General features: G+C 36.4%; 1 protein-coding gene across 1 annotated transcript in view; it reads right to left on the bottom strand.

Annotated features, from left to right (window-relative positions):
• The window catches only part of LOC129514562 (rho GTPase-activating protein 15), a 617088-nt gene that overhangs the window by 60730 nt on the left and 540912 nt on the right, over positions 1-15446 (bottom strand). The window lies entirely within an intron of this gene.

A 15446-nucleotide genomic window follows, 5' to 3' on the forward strand; every position in this document is an offset into this window, starting at 1 on the left:
TGAAGATGATTTCAGACTTCTGACCTCCAGGAATGTAAGATAATAAATTAGTGTTGTCTGAAGCCACTGAGTTTGTGATAATTTGTTATAGCAGCAATAGGAAACGAACAGTTGAGGACACACAGCGTGATTCAATTACCAATATTCTATTGTTCACTTGATTTTGTGGAGGGGAAATAATCTTCTTTATTACTCTGTGCTATCTTTTCTCCCTAACACATTTTGCTTTTGCTATAAAATAAGAAAGTGCAAAAAATAAAAATTGAAAGCATAATACCTAGTCATATACATGTAAAAAAATAGGAAGTTGTTTAAAACTACATACCACATAGATTGCTTTCCCTCATTTTGTTTCCTTTATGGGCATGGATTGCATAATAAGAATTGATTTACTTAGCACCTAGAGAATTCATCTCACCATAATTTTAACCAGGATTTGGAACTGTAATTATTTATTGAACTTAAACACTTGATATACACTGACTCAGGTACCTTTCCTTTCTATATCCTATCTCTAACCTCTAACACAGAACTCCTGGTGATCCTTAAGAGGTCACTGTTGGAAAAGGCGATATAGGTGGGTAATACGTTAGGTACACATTCACCCAATATTCATTCTCTTCTCCTCTAGTTTCACATGTGACCGTGTGATCACATCCTGCCACAGAAACTTTAGTCAAAGTGATGGATGGAACTTCTGGTGAGGCCATGTGCAGGGAGCTGATTTCGCTTTTTTAGCCTTTTTACCTTTCTGCTCCTCAGAATGTAGATGGAATGGTGTATCATCCATTTGGATGTGGAGTGGAACACACAGCTAAAAGGAGCCTCCCTGAATCTGTGGGGCAGTCAGACCAGTCCTTTACTGTCTCTCTGAGTTCGTTTAACGTAAGAAAACCAGCTCGTGCGTACCAAAGCCTTTGAAGACGAGTCTCTGATACTAAAACCAAACACAATTCCTAATACAATGTGCTCTCCAAAGCCCAATTCATTATCACCCATTATTAGGTATATAAACTTTATATAGTGAGGTAAGGAAGAGTTGGTTCAGAAAATGATAGTTTTTAAATACACTGTTGCAAAGAAACTTCTAATAAGGAATTATAGGAAAATATCCTGCAAAAGATGGTATTTGGCTAAAGTGGAGTGGGGGGCAATCTTCCTAGTAGAACTCTGCCTTGGAAACTTTTCTTCTTCCTCCCAAAACCACAAAGGCCTATAAATAATGCCTCCCACAGTTGAGCTTTCAAAATTGCAGTTATTCTTAGAAGAGTTCCAACATAATATGGATTGGACAACTGCAAATGAAAGAGACAAAGGGAGGGAAAGAGAGAAATTAAAAAAGAAAGAAAGAAAGAAAGAAAGAAAGAAAGAAAGAAAGAAAGAGAAAGAAAGAAAAAGAAAAGCCAGTTGCAACATCATAGCAGACGGCAGATAAAATCTTTCTGCCAAAAGGATAGAGAGCCCCTTTGTAGCTTAATGATGGTAAGACAATGTGATGCTTCATAGGACCATTTGGATCTTATGGGATGTAACAAACTCAGAAAAATAAGTAAAACGACTCAATAAAGATGAGAGGGAAATTGGCATAGTATGTCCAGGGCAAAGCTCTTAGGAATACTTGGATACCCCGTTCTAGTCACCTGAAGCTAATACCACACACCCATGATTATATATAAATCCACACACATATACGCATAGACATATACAAATACATATGCGTACATGTCTGCATTCACAAGGTGGATACATTCTGCATGGTTTGGCACGATGCTAGTAGTACAATTTACCTGGGAGTGAACTACTTGGTTCAAGCAATAAAGATGATGTTGGGAGAAGAGAGAGGAAATCTTTCTAGTTTCACTGCAATCTCTCACCTGTAATGGTCAGGTCAATGCCAGAGCTTCCAAAAAAGGGAAAACTCCGAAAAGTTGACACCGGGGATTACAGAAGTAGTAGCCATAAATTAAGTTGGAGAAATGATAAGTGGAGAGTGGTCTAAATGGCTACATCCAGCAAACCTCAGTTTTAGGGAACATATTTCTCAGGTTTAAGAAGAAAGATTGGGGATTGCTCAGTTAATGCAAGGTCATTGCCATGGTGCTTGCACAGAAATTAAAACTACTAAGTTTGGAAAAAAAAAAAAAAACTACTAAGTTTGTTTCACCACTAAGTGAAAGAACTATGAAATTCCCCAGACAGAGTGAATTCTCTCTCTCGAGACTGTGTTGCCTTGCACTTAGGACATTCTATCCACATGATGTTACACATGGCATTTCTATGGGTTGAATGCCTGTTAAGTTCTCCCATTTAGCTGGAAGTTTTCCTGTAAAGCTAGGCAGCTATTATACCGGCATATACCGGGTTAGGTGGATGAAGAAAGAAGTAGCGAATGAACGAAAGACATGAGCATGGACTGGAATTCATAGCCCTTGGTTTGAGTTCTGTAACAGTTTTTTATTAACTATGTGGCCTTGGACAAATTTCCCACTTTCTTTGAATAATATCTAAAAGGCCAGTTTCAGGGATTAAACAAGATAGTAGATAGTATACCTCACACAGTGACCAGTAAAAAGTAAGTACTCTATAAACATTCACACCTTTTCTCACCCTCCCTTTTTTGAGGCCCAGGCTAGGTCTGGGTCACCTTTTATTTTTAGCAATAAGCATTCTTTCTGGTTGCAGTGACCATTCCAAATGCAGTTGTCGATACTTGAACTGAGTTGGTGTCAGTTGGTGACAGTACAATTGCTCTGGTGGCCTGACATTTCACAATACACTAGATAGACACTTTGTGATCACCAGAGACTGATGATCCGATAGGCGAGCAGTTCAGTTACATTTAAGAATCCTTATAAAAGTGTATGGTGGTTCCCATATCTGCCTATAAGAAACATTGTACATGAAGGCTCTTTATAAAAATATTTTTTCTCTCCCTCTCTAGTTTCACACGTACTTAAGAAATTGTGCAATTGAGTAGTGGTACACACAAGTTTGTGGTGAAGTTCTATTTGGGGACTAAAGGGGGAACTGATGGTTTAGAGAGAGCTGAAATAATGCTAAGGAAGAGAAATTTACTTTCCTTACAACGTAATCAGAACAAAATCTTTGAAAAGGTTATAGGAAAGCAGTGGTTTCCCATTCAAATCATTACCACACCCATTCTTCCATAGCTTGTAAAATCAGGAAGTAACACAAACACTTCTAAGTGGAGGAACATCTAAAAATACAATTGGATATATTAAAACCGAAATGACACCTTTTCAGATCTGGTTTATTGATGTGTCAGATGAGGAATTGGAATCCGCATACATAATACAGGACTGGTTAATGAGCTAAGATTCGTATACAGCTTACTAAAGATGTGTCAACTGTCTTCAATTGATTCAGTGAGCATCTGAAAGACAGCATTTTCTATTAATATTTCTCCTTCAGCATATGGTTTCTCATTATTATGAAGTATTGAGAGTTTTGAGAAGACTCTGAGATATCTCTGACTTTTTTACACTATGACTTCCGGGAGGGGGAGAATTTCTTCCTTACAGAGAATTGGAGAATCTCTTAGGTAAATTGTGAGACTTACACAAAATCTTTCCAATAATGAGAAACTCCATAATTCTCCCTTTCTCTCACATTTATTCCTAAACCTGTTCCCTTATGACTTATTTTTGTATATAGTTTATGCTTTTTAATACATTTGTTTTAGTGCTCCATCCATATCCCAACTGCCTTGCCAGTCTCTAAGCTGTGAACATAACCTCATCTCTGAGCACAAAATCTTTCTGTAGTGCTTCAGGCTTACCACTATTGGATGGCAAAGAATGTCGATGTAAAAATACCTGTAATATGCATTTATATGTTAAGATAGTAAACGATCTTCCTAATGCTGATTCTTTACTCACCTGGCCCCAGATTCTCAAACTATACCAAACTTTGTTGTAAATGAGCTTCTTCATAAACAACTCCAGGCTACTTCAAGAAGTAACAGCTCTTACATGATGTGAAATAACCTATAATGTTATGATAAGGATATAGCTTTATAGTTTTGCACTGATTCATGGTTTTAAGGGCACATTTTTCTTAAAATATAGTTTACGATAGTTACATTTACATTCATCTGCATGAAATGTTGCTACTAAAACAAGGACATTTACAACCAAATGCCTTTCTGCAAAGAGATAAGATAAAGTTGTACAAGGATAGAAAGAGTTCTTTGTAGTGCAGTACTCTGGATCTGATGACCCCTGGACACTTTTCTGGCCTTATCATCCACACATTTATTATTCTTAACTTATTTATAGCCGCATGTTAAATCATATTCCAAAATTAATTCTTCATTGTTATGTAGATTCACCCAGTGGAAGAAGAGACCAAATGCTCTCAGCAGCCAATATATTGGTAGTACCATTCATTTTATTTATCTGTAATTCTTAAAGGACAACTGCATCCCTTTGTTTTAAAAAGATCAGCATTATCACAGCTGTTTTGCTTCTGAATGTTATTCTGGAATGTATAACGCATCCTGTATGAAAAAAAATGGTAGTCACATATACAGTAGGGCCATATTTGAAAGAAAACAATTGAGTTTCTAGTCAATTTATGCTTTTTTTGTATCATGACCATTTCAGAATTTAGGTCAGACTGCCCTGGCTTATAGGAGAAGTGAGTATCTTCAGATAACACTTTATTTGTTATCGTACCCTGCAGCTGAGTACAAATCATTGAGAGTATGCCTTTAATTATAAAACTGGAGTTAGATGTTGAGGAATCATCCAAGTCATGACATTTGCCTGATACATTTCTTTAAATAACTTACATTTACTTTAGGGAGAAACAACTGGGGGCAAATTCAGGACACATAAGTAGGTACAAATAGAGATATATTTTAAACTCATGTTATGAATTAAGAGAATTCATATATCATGAAGGAGTCTGAAAGAACTAGGTGAGAATTCTTGTTCTGCTAATTTGATTTGGGGCAACCTACGATGTGTTGCTTGAACTCTTAATGTTTCCTATGCCTTAAAAATGCCAAAAAGCCCATATCTCCTAAGACTGTTTGTAGAATTGAACGTTTCAGTGCACATCAATGCACAGATAGTGAGTGTTCATTAAATGTAAGTCCACTTCACATTAAGATCTTTCTTTTGAATCATCCTCTCTATCGGCTCTGGAACATGATTGCTCGTAGTTCAAGGCTGTTTCCGAAATCATATGAAGCCATAAATTTTAATCTTCAGTACCCTTTCCTATAAACAAGAACAGCCCACAACATGTGATAGCTTTGTATATACATAGAAGATTGTCCATTATCAATGAGTGTTTGGTCATAATTCAAAAGTAGGTATAATGCATCATAAATAGAAGTGTCATTATATCATAAACTGGGAATAACCACGGTCTTCAGTTTAATCTGTGGTTGGTAATTCACAATTTGTCAAGATTTCACGCACCCCACTCCAATGCCCCTCTAAACCAGAAAAGACTTCTTTTATATTTAATTAAAAGGAATGCACATTCTCAATGCCTGCAGATTCCTAGTAAATTTGACTTTAGGTGTTGATAATCTATGTCAAAACAGCTCAGATTGATAACAGAGGTGTGTGATTTGCAGGACGGGAAGGACACAGTAGGAACTGAATCTACCTGACTCAGGTAAGAACTCTTTCTTTCTCTAGCGTGGATCACCTGAGAATTAGAATGAATCGCCTTACTGGTACACTTGTATTCAGTTTCTCCTTCTAGGAGATAATAATATTTGTGTGATTTTTGAATAAAGAAGGCTTTTAGGAAGAGTTTTAAAGATGAAATAACTCACCATAGCTAATAAATGTCAGTAATGAAAATACTTAGGTCAATTGATTGCCATAAGTCCATGGATTCCCTAACCTGTAGGGAAAGCTTCAGCATAATGGCTAGCGTCATTTCTAGAGGCCATTTCTTGTCCCTGTTCAGGAAGAGGCAGGCCATCCAGAGCATGCTGTTAGGAGCAAGACTAATCTTGTTAAGGGCAACCTCAAATTCTTTCCACTTCTACTCCTACTCTCTGGCAATGAACAATTAGAAAATTTAAGAAATTAATTAGGAAATGAAAAAAAAAACCTAGTTCTTAAATAATTTTTTTAGAGTATTGAATACATACATGGTTAAAGAAAAAATATTAATTAGGAGCTATGCGCAATCACTGGCAGATACAACGTTGATCCCTGTCTCCTGTCTCATTTGACAATCCATGGGGGCAGATACAATACAAAATATGTCATTAAATTTAAGACATACCATAATATAGGTATCAGTGAAGTTTATGTTTCTTCTGGCTGAAGGGATTCTCTACATTGATTGTTAAAATGCTTCTGATGTGTCAGCTCATTAAACCAAAAAAATTCAAATGACTGAGAAATGTATTTAATACTAAGTCAATGAATGTAAAATTTTATTTAGTCACTTTCTGAAGGCCTTAGAATGATTATTCTTGACTTCTTTATATATTCTTAACATTCCTCCAAATGCATTCAGAAAAGTAATAAAACCCCCCTTTTTCTTCCCATGTGACTATATCTATGTTATTCTAGGGACTTCAGGTGCATTGCCCTCATATTGAAGGAGGAATATTTTGGAAAAAGTACTGAAGTTTTAATAGTTATTTTTAATAAAGGGTATTATTGCTTTTGCGCAACCAGTTTTGGGATGAAGCATTTCCTAAAATTCACCAATCTAATGCTATCTCTTAAACACCCCTTCCTCAGTTTTGCAGCATCGCCCCTCTTTGTCTGAATTGAAGACTAAAGCAATGGCTGACACTCCAGTAGCAATCTTTATGGGAAAAGCATGATTGTATTGTCCTCCCTAGAATTTCTTATTTCCAAAGTAATTTTGGAGGTGTCATGGTGGCCAAGTATATTTCTGTAACTTACAAATGATACTAATTCATCCTCAGGCAATAGTCTGTGCTGAGAAAATAAAGCTCACTAGTTTATTTCTTTGAAATTCAGTTCTCCTGTGAGAATTTTCTTTAAACTATACTTATTCAAGCATATCTGCTTTTACAAGCTTTAAACACACACACACACACACACACACACACACACACACACACGGGTTACCATTTTGAGTCATTTGACACCTTTCTAATCATAAACCAGTAATCCTTTTCAAGTATTCAAGTAGCTATTTATATTAAGCATTATCTTTGTGTACTTTCTTAAGGGTAGAAATCCTACAAATATTTTCTAGACTTGAAGTTTTGAATATGTGTCTACCACTTTCCATTGGTAGGTAAATTCAATTTATAGGGGATTTAAAAAAATCTCACTTTTAAAAACAACTAGGACTTGTCACACAATTAAATAAAATATGAATTAAGAAATATTTCCCCAGTATTTTAGATCAAATATATATATATTTAACAGATATCTATATATATTTAAAAGCATATCCGTAACTATTCATTTTGAGCAGAAGACTTCTGAAAAGGAGAGAGTGGTTAGTATGGTGAACTGTTTTCTCAGCCAGCCCATCTGACTTGGCCATGCAGTGACACCAAGAACAGGAGAGAGTTAATAGCCACAAGCGTCAAAATCCTTTAAGAAATAGGGAATAAAATAATTTTATGATTCAGCTTTTTTTTTTTTTTTAATTGTGAGACTATTGTAAAAGAAGAAAAACAGGCAACATGTGGTAACTTTAGTCAGCATTTCTGAACTGGGAATGATAAACACCTCTGCCTGGCTCTGGCATTTATCAGGACTGAGATATTATTACCACATAGAGTCACAGCATGGTTACTGTTATCATCGGAAAAAAGAGCCAGCTAATCTTAATGGTTTGTAAAGCCGTTACCTGCACTGGTCTGACATTTATCATGATCATTTTACCACATGGGTCCTACATAGCAAAGGTCTTTTATCTGGAAGGGACATCACTATGAATTATTATTTGCAGCTAGGTAGAAAATTGTATGTTGTAGATACCTTTTCTCATTATAAATCACATAGTCACATTTCACCATTTCCCCCAGAAAGCTGCTGAGCCCAGGTTTTTTGCCACAGCTTGCTTTGCTCTCCATCTCTCTCTTTCTCTCTCTTTATAGTTTCTTGAAAATATTAGCCATTTTTTCATTAATATCCTTAATATAATTTTTGAAGAACTATATATGTGGTAGGTGAACATCGGGACATACTTTCATTATAGTTAGGGGATTTTCCTCCACATTCTGTAAAGGGACTGCATAGTACTTTTAGAAATTGAAGTTGATAAACTCGACTATTGTTGTTTTTGTTGTTGTTTTAAATGCTTATTCTCTTTTCTGTCTTGGCGGCCAGACTTTCTCTGTTCCTGACCTTGTCAATAGAATATTTACCAGTAGATCAAACAAAATTTCTGATGCTTGATTTGAGAGCCTCAAAAACACACCATTTCTTTCTTGAAATCCTTAGCTTGGAACTGTGGTCTCATGGGGAATAAAATATACTTTTATTTTGTTGGATTGCAAGTTTTTTTCAGACTTTGTTTTTACTAAGTGACAGTGGAGTAGAAGTTTCCTCCAACTCCAACAAATCTGTTTAAAAAGATGCTTAGGTTCTATCCTTGTCTATGTCCTAATGATACACATTAATATATTTTACAGAAGAAATAAGGATATTAAAAGGTACAATGTTTTAGAACCATGGGACCAAGTTGGCAAAGTGAAATGCATTAATTTGACAATGGAAAATTACAATGAAAAGCCCAAGTTGTTTACCATGGGGGAAGAAATGAGCAAATCCTCTCTTTTAAAAAGATTGAGACAACTAATCTTCTGAAAGAGATATTTATATATTTTCTTCTTTCTCAAGTGTTCCATTAGGAATAAACAAGCTAGAAATTCTGCACTTTTATAATGAAGAGGGAGGAGAAGTCCTTGCCATTTTTGCATTTAGGAAGAAATGTGCAAGAAGAATGTGACAATTTAAGCAAATCAAGATTGTTTCAAATGGATCACAAACGGGACTTTGTGGGATATTTTATACTAGCATGTGAAGCAAACAGTAAATTTGAAAGGAGGATTTTCTCAATGGTCTAGTTCTGATGTGTTTTCCCATTTCTTTGTGTGTTTAAAGGAGGTTTGGATGTGGTGTTTTAATATTGCTTCGACTCTTTTGCAAATGAGTCTGGAGAAATATTCGCACATGAAGGAAAGCCGATGTGCTGTAATGCTGACAGCAGCTGGGGGGATATGATTGAAGAAACCAGATTCCCAAGGCTGGATTTAGCAAAAATAAACACCTATCACTCCATTAAAAAAAAAAGCACCATTTTAAATGTTTATGGATATCAACAGCAGACCACTGTCCCTTTGATAAAAACGGTATTTTTTTTCCTCAAATGACTCCATTTGTTAAGGGGTGGCATAAAAACTTTAGCCTGATGTGCAGTATTTTGCAGTGATGTGCATTAGTTTGCCGCCCTGGTTACATTGGGCTAGACATTGATTTTTGAATTATTACAAATTTCTTCCAGAGGAAACAGTTTCTGTTTCAGGGACCTGTGAGATACGCTTGCATACATTCGGGTGCCACTTGCAGGCGGGGGGTGGGTTGGGGAAGGTCATTTGTGAGATGAACCTGTACTTTTTACTGCTCAAAATGAGTGGCACACGCTTTGGCTCAGTCACCTAAAATTTCATTGTAAAGGGGTGGTCCAGTATTCCCACACACTGCCTTACCAATCAAATCAAAGGCTACACCGATTTAAAACAAACAGACAAACAACAAACCCAGCTCTTGCTTCTTCTATTTCAGGGGGACTCTTTTGTTCTGGTTCAACATTTTCCTGCCATTATTGCTTCCAAAATCCTGTAACCTGGGAGCTTTTACAATAATTAGCCAGGGGCTTGGCTGCTTGGATTTTTCTCCTTTTCTGGGGAATCTGGGTGAATCAGTTGAGTGCTAATGAAAGTCGGAGACTTCTAGCAGTGGTTGGAGCCAGGCACAGGCGGGCAGGCGCTTTAAGCTTCCCACTGTGCTGCAGTGCAAGCCTCCCCGCTGTTATGTTTACCATAGTTTTAATGTCTGTGAAAAAAAATTCCTGATGCAACCGAATTGTGTGATGGCCTCTTGTTTATCCAACCCCAACCCCCACCCCCCCACACACACACCTCTAATTTGGCAGATTCCTGTTGCACCCGCCTATTACAGAAAGCTCCTTCTCAACTCTGTGGACATCTCACTACTTCAGTTCTTGCCATGAGGGCCCAGCTGCCTTGCGGGCCATGTCTGGAGGACGCTACACGAACCCTCCAGAAGTTTCTGGAGAATTACACACACCTTACTATACTTACGCCACCTAATAACAGACAGTTCCCCTTCCACTGCATGTGAATTTCACCGGAGGTAATATTAAAGCACCAAAATGAATCATCAGTTTGGACAAAACTAGCTTAAAAATGTACACGCACTTGATGAAATGCACTGTGTCTTTAAAGAGAGCTATTGAAAGACCCCAAACAATCACTGCAAACTAAATAATGTGCTCGAAGATGAAAGCAACCAATCTGGGATTCAACTTGATTTATTTTTTTTGTCCTTTTCTTAAAAATGGTTATCTCAAAGAAAAATGACCATTCCATTATATTGTAAATTGATGAAATCACCAAGTGTGATGTACAGTGAAGTTTTTTTTAATGAATATTCATACAACTCTTTCAGTCCATTAACAGGACTTAAGACAATGAGGATGCAACTCATTCCCATTTAGATAGTAGGGGGAAAGTGGAATTAATAGCATAAACAGCACTCGGAAAGTTTAACTTTAATGTATCAAACTCCAGGTGCCAGAGTTTGAGGAAAATAACCAATAATAGCCATTTTTTACATATTTGATGGGACTGATTATGCAATGTGCAACTCTAAATGGCTTATAGCACATTGTAGCATGGTTCCATCCCATTGGCTACAGTAGGGTGCAGGCAGATGGATGACAGTGACAGGGAGAGAAGTGCTTTTGCTTAGCCGTGCGTTAAGATGCCATCCAGAAGCTCTGTGCACTGCAGACACTTCATTAGGATGCCAGGATAATGGTAAACTACCACTCAGAGTGACACCCCATTTCCTGCTTACTGAGCGCTCCAACCTCGGCAGATGTCAACAATCTCACAGTGCTACAGAGCAGACCTAACTTTCCAGCCACTTTGACTCCAATTTTTTCCCCCTAACAGTGCCATACATTATGTGCAATATGTAACGGCAAACACCTCACCAAAAACAAAATCTGCCCAGTTCGTTATGACTGGAGTGCTTAATTTTTTTTCTTTTAAAAGATGAGGTACAGTGAGTTGGGTAAGAGAATCTGTCCACTTGCTAATCTAACCTCAAAATTTCTTGCTATGATTTCCATTTGCTAATCAGTTCAAAGTGTTAATTGTGTGGTGAACTCTGATTAATAGTAGTTAAACTCTGATCACAGGGGATATGACTGTTTCTCTTAATTAATGTCCGTTCTAAAGGTAAGAGAATGTGGAATTCCTTTGTTAAAGATTTTAGACTCAGTTTCGATGTGGTTCCTAGTTGTCTGCCAAGAAACTAAGACTTGAGCATCTGGATGATATTTCCTCTGCAAATGTATAACTTGAGGCCATTCACACACCACCTTACTGGCAATTCAAGCCAATAGAAACTTTTTTTTTTCCTATGATGTAAACTCCAAGATTCTTTTTATAAAGAACCAAGGTGTAATTTAGATAATGAAAAAAAAATTCCCCAAATGGAAATATAATACTTTGAAATCTATCGTTATGATAAATGATTGATTTACATTTTGTGATTCTAAGCATCTTCTTAGAAGTTCAAAGGGCCTTGCAAGTGGCAGGACTAAAAATAATATCCTCCTCTCAGGCCTGTTACCATTTCCAGGTAAAGACGCAAATGTAAAGAAGTCATAGGCAGAGGTCACACTCCAAGGGATAATTTGAATGCAAACTTTCAATGTGATGTCCTCTAAAAAAAGGTGATGCAAATCTTGACTTTTGGTTTTTAAAGTGGCATCTCGTTGCTAACACCTAACCACCTCTCGAAACCTGTCACTAACTATGTTTGAATACAAAGAAAATAGACTAGAATTCTTACAATAAACAGAAACTGATGATCAACATGGTGTCAAAGAATTAAGAATAATTTCCTTCAAGGCGGATTGAATATAATTGGAAAAATTAGCGCAGGGGTGGGACCACCTGCGCTATGGTGCTATTGACTCAGAGAGCTTGACTTTCTGGAAACAGAAAGATCCTTATCTTTATTCAACTGTGGGATTTCAGTTGAAATTTTCAGATTTTTATGCCAACCTAAAACACTGGACAGCACTCTTTTCTTTCTTTCTTTCTTTCTTTCTTTCTTTTTTTTTTTTTTTTTTTTTTTTTACTCCACGCCCAGCATGGAGCCCAGTGTAGGGCTTGAACTCATGGCCCTGAGATCAAGACCTGAGCTGAGATCAAAGCCAGATTTTCAACCAACTGAGCCATCCAGGCGCCCCCTAGCACTTTCTTTTCTACAAAGCTAATGCTATTGAGTAGTGTGAATGTTTTCCTTCTTTCCTTCTCACGAGTCCTCTCCCCTTCTGAGTTTGATCAGGACTTCTTTTATCCCCCCCCCCCCGCCCGTAGTAATTTGGAGATAGCAGTTTTCAAAGAGAACTGAGGAGTTTGAGGATGGAAGGCAGAAAGGATACTCTAATAATGGCACGTATCACAATAGAAACTGTGGTCCCGAATGTAAAACATAGGAGGGACAGAGACTGGTGAAAATTCTGTTAGGAATCAATTCTTGGAATTCTAATGTTTTATTTATGTTTTTCATCTTTTAGAATGTAGCGAGTTAAGGAATATAGTGTGTGGGGGGGTTCAATATCAGGATGGCAGGGCCATCAGATACTAAATATGCTAGGTAAGATTTAATGTAAGAGCTATGATTATCAATTTGTTGTCTTGGTATAGCTCCAAGACAAAGATTTGACTCAAACTGAAACAGAAGGTAAAAGGCAGGATGCGCAAGTATTGGTTGCATTTCCACCTTTGAGATGAGTAAACACAACAAAATTTACAACAATGCATGACCTTTAAGAACACTCATTTCAGATAAGAGAACAATGCTCAGAAGAGCAGAACTTTCACAATGTCCAGGAGACAAAAAGGAAACTATTTAGCATCTTCAATAGAATTTGAAACATCAAGAATTCTAACAAAAAGAGAAGCAGCAGACCATAAGAAGACAATAGTGTATAATGGAAAAATACTAGGATAAGATGATGAGATAGATAGTGAAGAAAGACAGTGTGGAAAGCTAAAAATGCAAAAGAATTTTTTTTTATTGCAGAAAAATTAGGTCGGTGATACGGATGACAAACTAGAGAAGCTTCCCCAGAATGTGGAGACAAAAAAAAAAAAAAAAATGATAGGAAAAAGACATGTTGGAAGTTAGAGAATTGAGAGATTGTCTATGATTTATAAGTATACTTGAGGGAGAAACCAGAACATTTGAAAAATATACAACAATCAAGGACAAAATTTCTTTTAAAATTCTGTGAATAAAAAACTAGCTCAGTATTTAAAATGATGGCCAGATTCTAAGAAACCACTACTGAGTATAGACACTATCTTGATGTATTTTGGCAAAACTTTGAAGTGATAAAGATCAAGTATAATCCTACAAATATTCGAACAAAAAGAAGACAAAATAAGTAAATATCCAGGCTTTCCCAAGACTTATTTCCCTTAATTCTAAAGTAAAACAAAGCGGTATCTACTGTTTATAGGGGGGGAAAATTGTGGTCCCAAACTGTGTGCACACTCATATTATCTTTTGCATGTTAAAACAACAGAAAGACATTCTCATCCATGCGGAGATTTATAATAGCACTGCTTTCTCGAAAAGTTTACTGGAAGGCTTATATAAGCCTACTGAGTGATGAATCAAATTTTGTAACTCAAAAATAGAGACATTATAAACAAAAGTAAGTATCTATTTGGTTTGGACCCAAAACTCAGAAGGCACCATTTGATTATTTCTCTTTGGCTTTGATTTCATTCTCAGACCAAGAGGGGTCCTCTCTTACAGTTCAGGTGAACGCTTTGGGGACATATGATGACCATTTAAAATGGTTCTGGTGCTATTCAGTTCTGGCACTTGCTAGCAAACACCATTATTAACATTGCACTGGAGAGTTACTAAACAAGACTTTTCTTCCCCTCTTAAAAAGCAAAGCTTCAGAGAAGAGCAGAGTGTTTACTCCCCTTGCTATGATTCTTTGGTAAACATGCTTTGTGTCTATAATAATTGTGTTGAAAAAACTGAGTCTGGGGATCGTTAAAGTGATAAAGACTGAAAAAAAATCAAGCAATAATAGGAATTGTATATGAATTTTCCAATGTTACGTATGTTTTAAGAATTAAGTAAGCTAGAGAGAAAAATGCTAAGCAAAGTCAAAAGGAAATACCCCAAAATACGGTAAATGAAATTTAGAGTGATTTTAATTTTCTTCTTTTTACTTTTCTGTTCAAGTTAGCCTCAAAAATGCCAGGCAAATAGGTCAAAAGGAAATACCCTAAAATATGGTGATGAAATTTAAAGCAATTTTAATTTTCTTCTTTTTACTTAGCCTCAATAAATACTTATTATTTTTGTAATCTGTTAGAAGAGATATTTTAAAATGTATTTGTACAATTGCTTAGATCCCAGATAATTATATATCTTCACTAAGCAGTTAATTAAAAAGACTAGTAGAAAGCATATCAAAATATTAACCATTGAGTTCTCTTTGACTAACAGGAGTATGGATGATTGCCTCTCATTTTCAAAATGCATTTTCCAAATTTTCCATAATGAATATATGCTATCTTGATAATAAAAATAATTCTCTGTTGGTACAGATGATAACCTTTCGTCGTTTGAAAGGTTTGAAAGACGATATGCTATTTTCACAGATGAAACCATATCTAGGAAAATAATGTACTAGACTTTCTTCTGGGTATTTCTGCTGCAGTTAATCTTTTTCCTCGTGAATACAGTCCAGAATCAAGAAAGCAAAGTCTGAGTGTGATGTTTCCTTCTCATGGCTCAAAATGTTGGGTGTAGTAGGGTGTTTGCACGGAGAGGACAGAAGGCACAAGTGCCACAGGTCACGGGACTACTTATTTCCAACTTGAAGAAAGATGGCTCATCCTGAGGGGCCTTGCATGTAAATATATTTTGGTTCCATATTTTAATCTCTGATTCTTCCTCCATCAAATCATTTCTTAGGGTATTATATTGCTTATTAGACTGAACCTCTGAAGAATGGAAAATAAAACCTACAAACATAGCGCTAGTTCAAGGATGAGACTTCATGGTAATATTTCTAAGTGAAAAAAATAAGCTGATATTCATCCTATGCTGAGGTACATGTTTAATTCCCATACCCTACCCCTGTAAGTCAACACAATT

Source organism: Nyctereutes procyonoides, unplaced genomic scaffold, assembly GCF_905146905.1.
Source record: "Nyctereutes procyonoides isolate TBG_1078 unplaced genomic scaffold, NYPRO_anot_genome, whole genome shotgun sequence".
Lineage (NCBI taxonomy): Eukaryota > Metazoa > Chordata > Mammalia > Carnivora > Canidae > Nyctereutes > Nyctereutes procyonoides.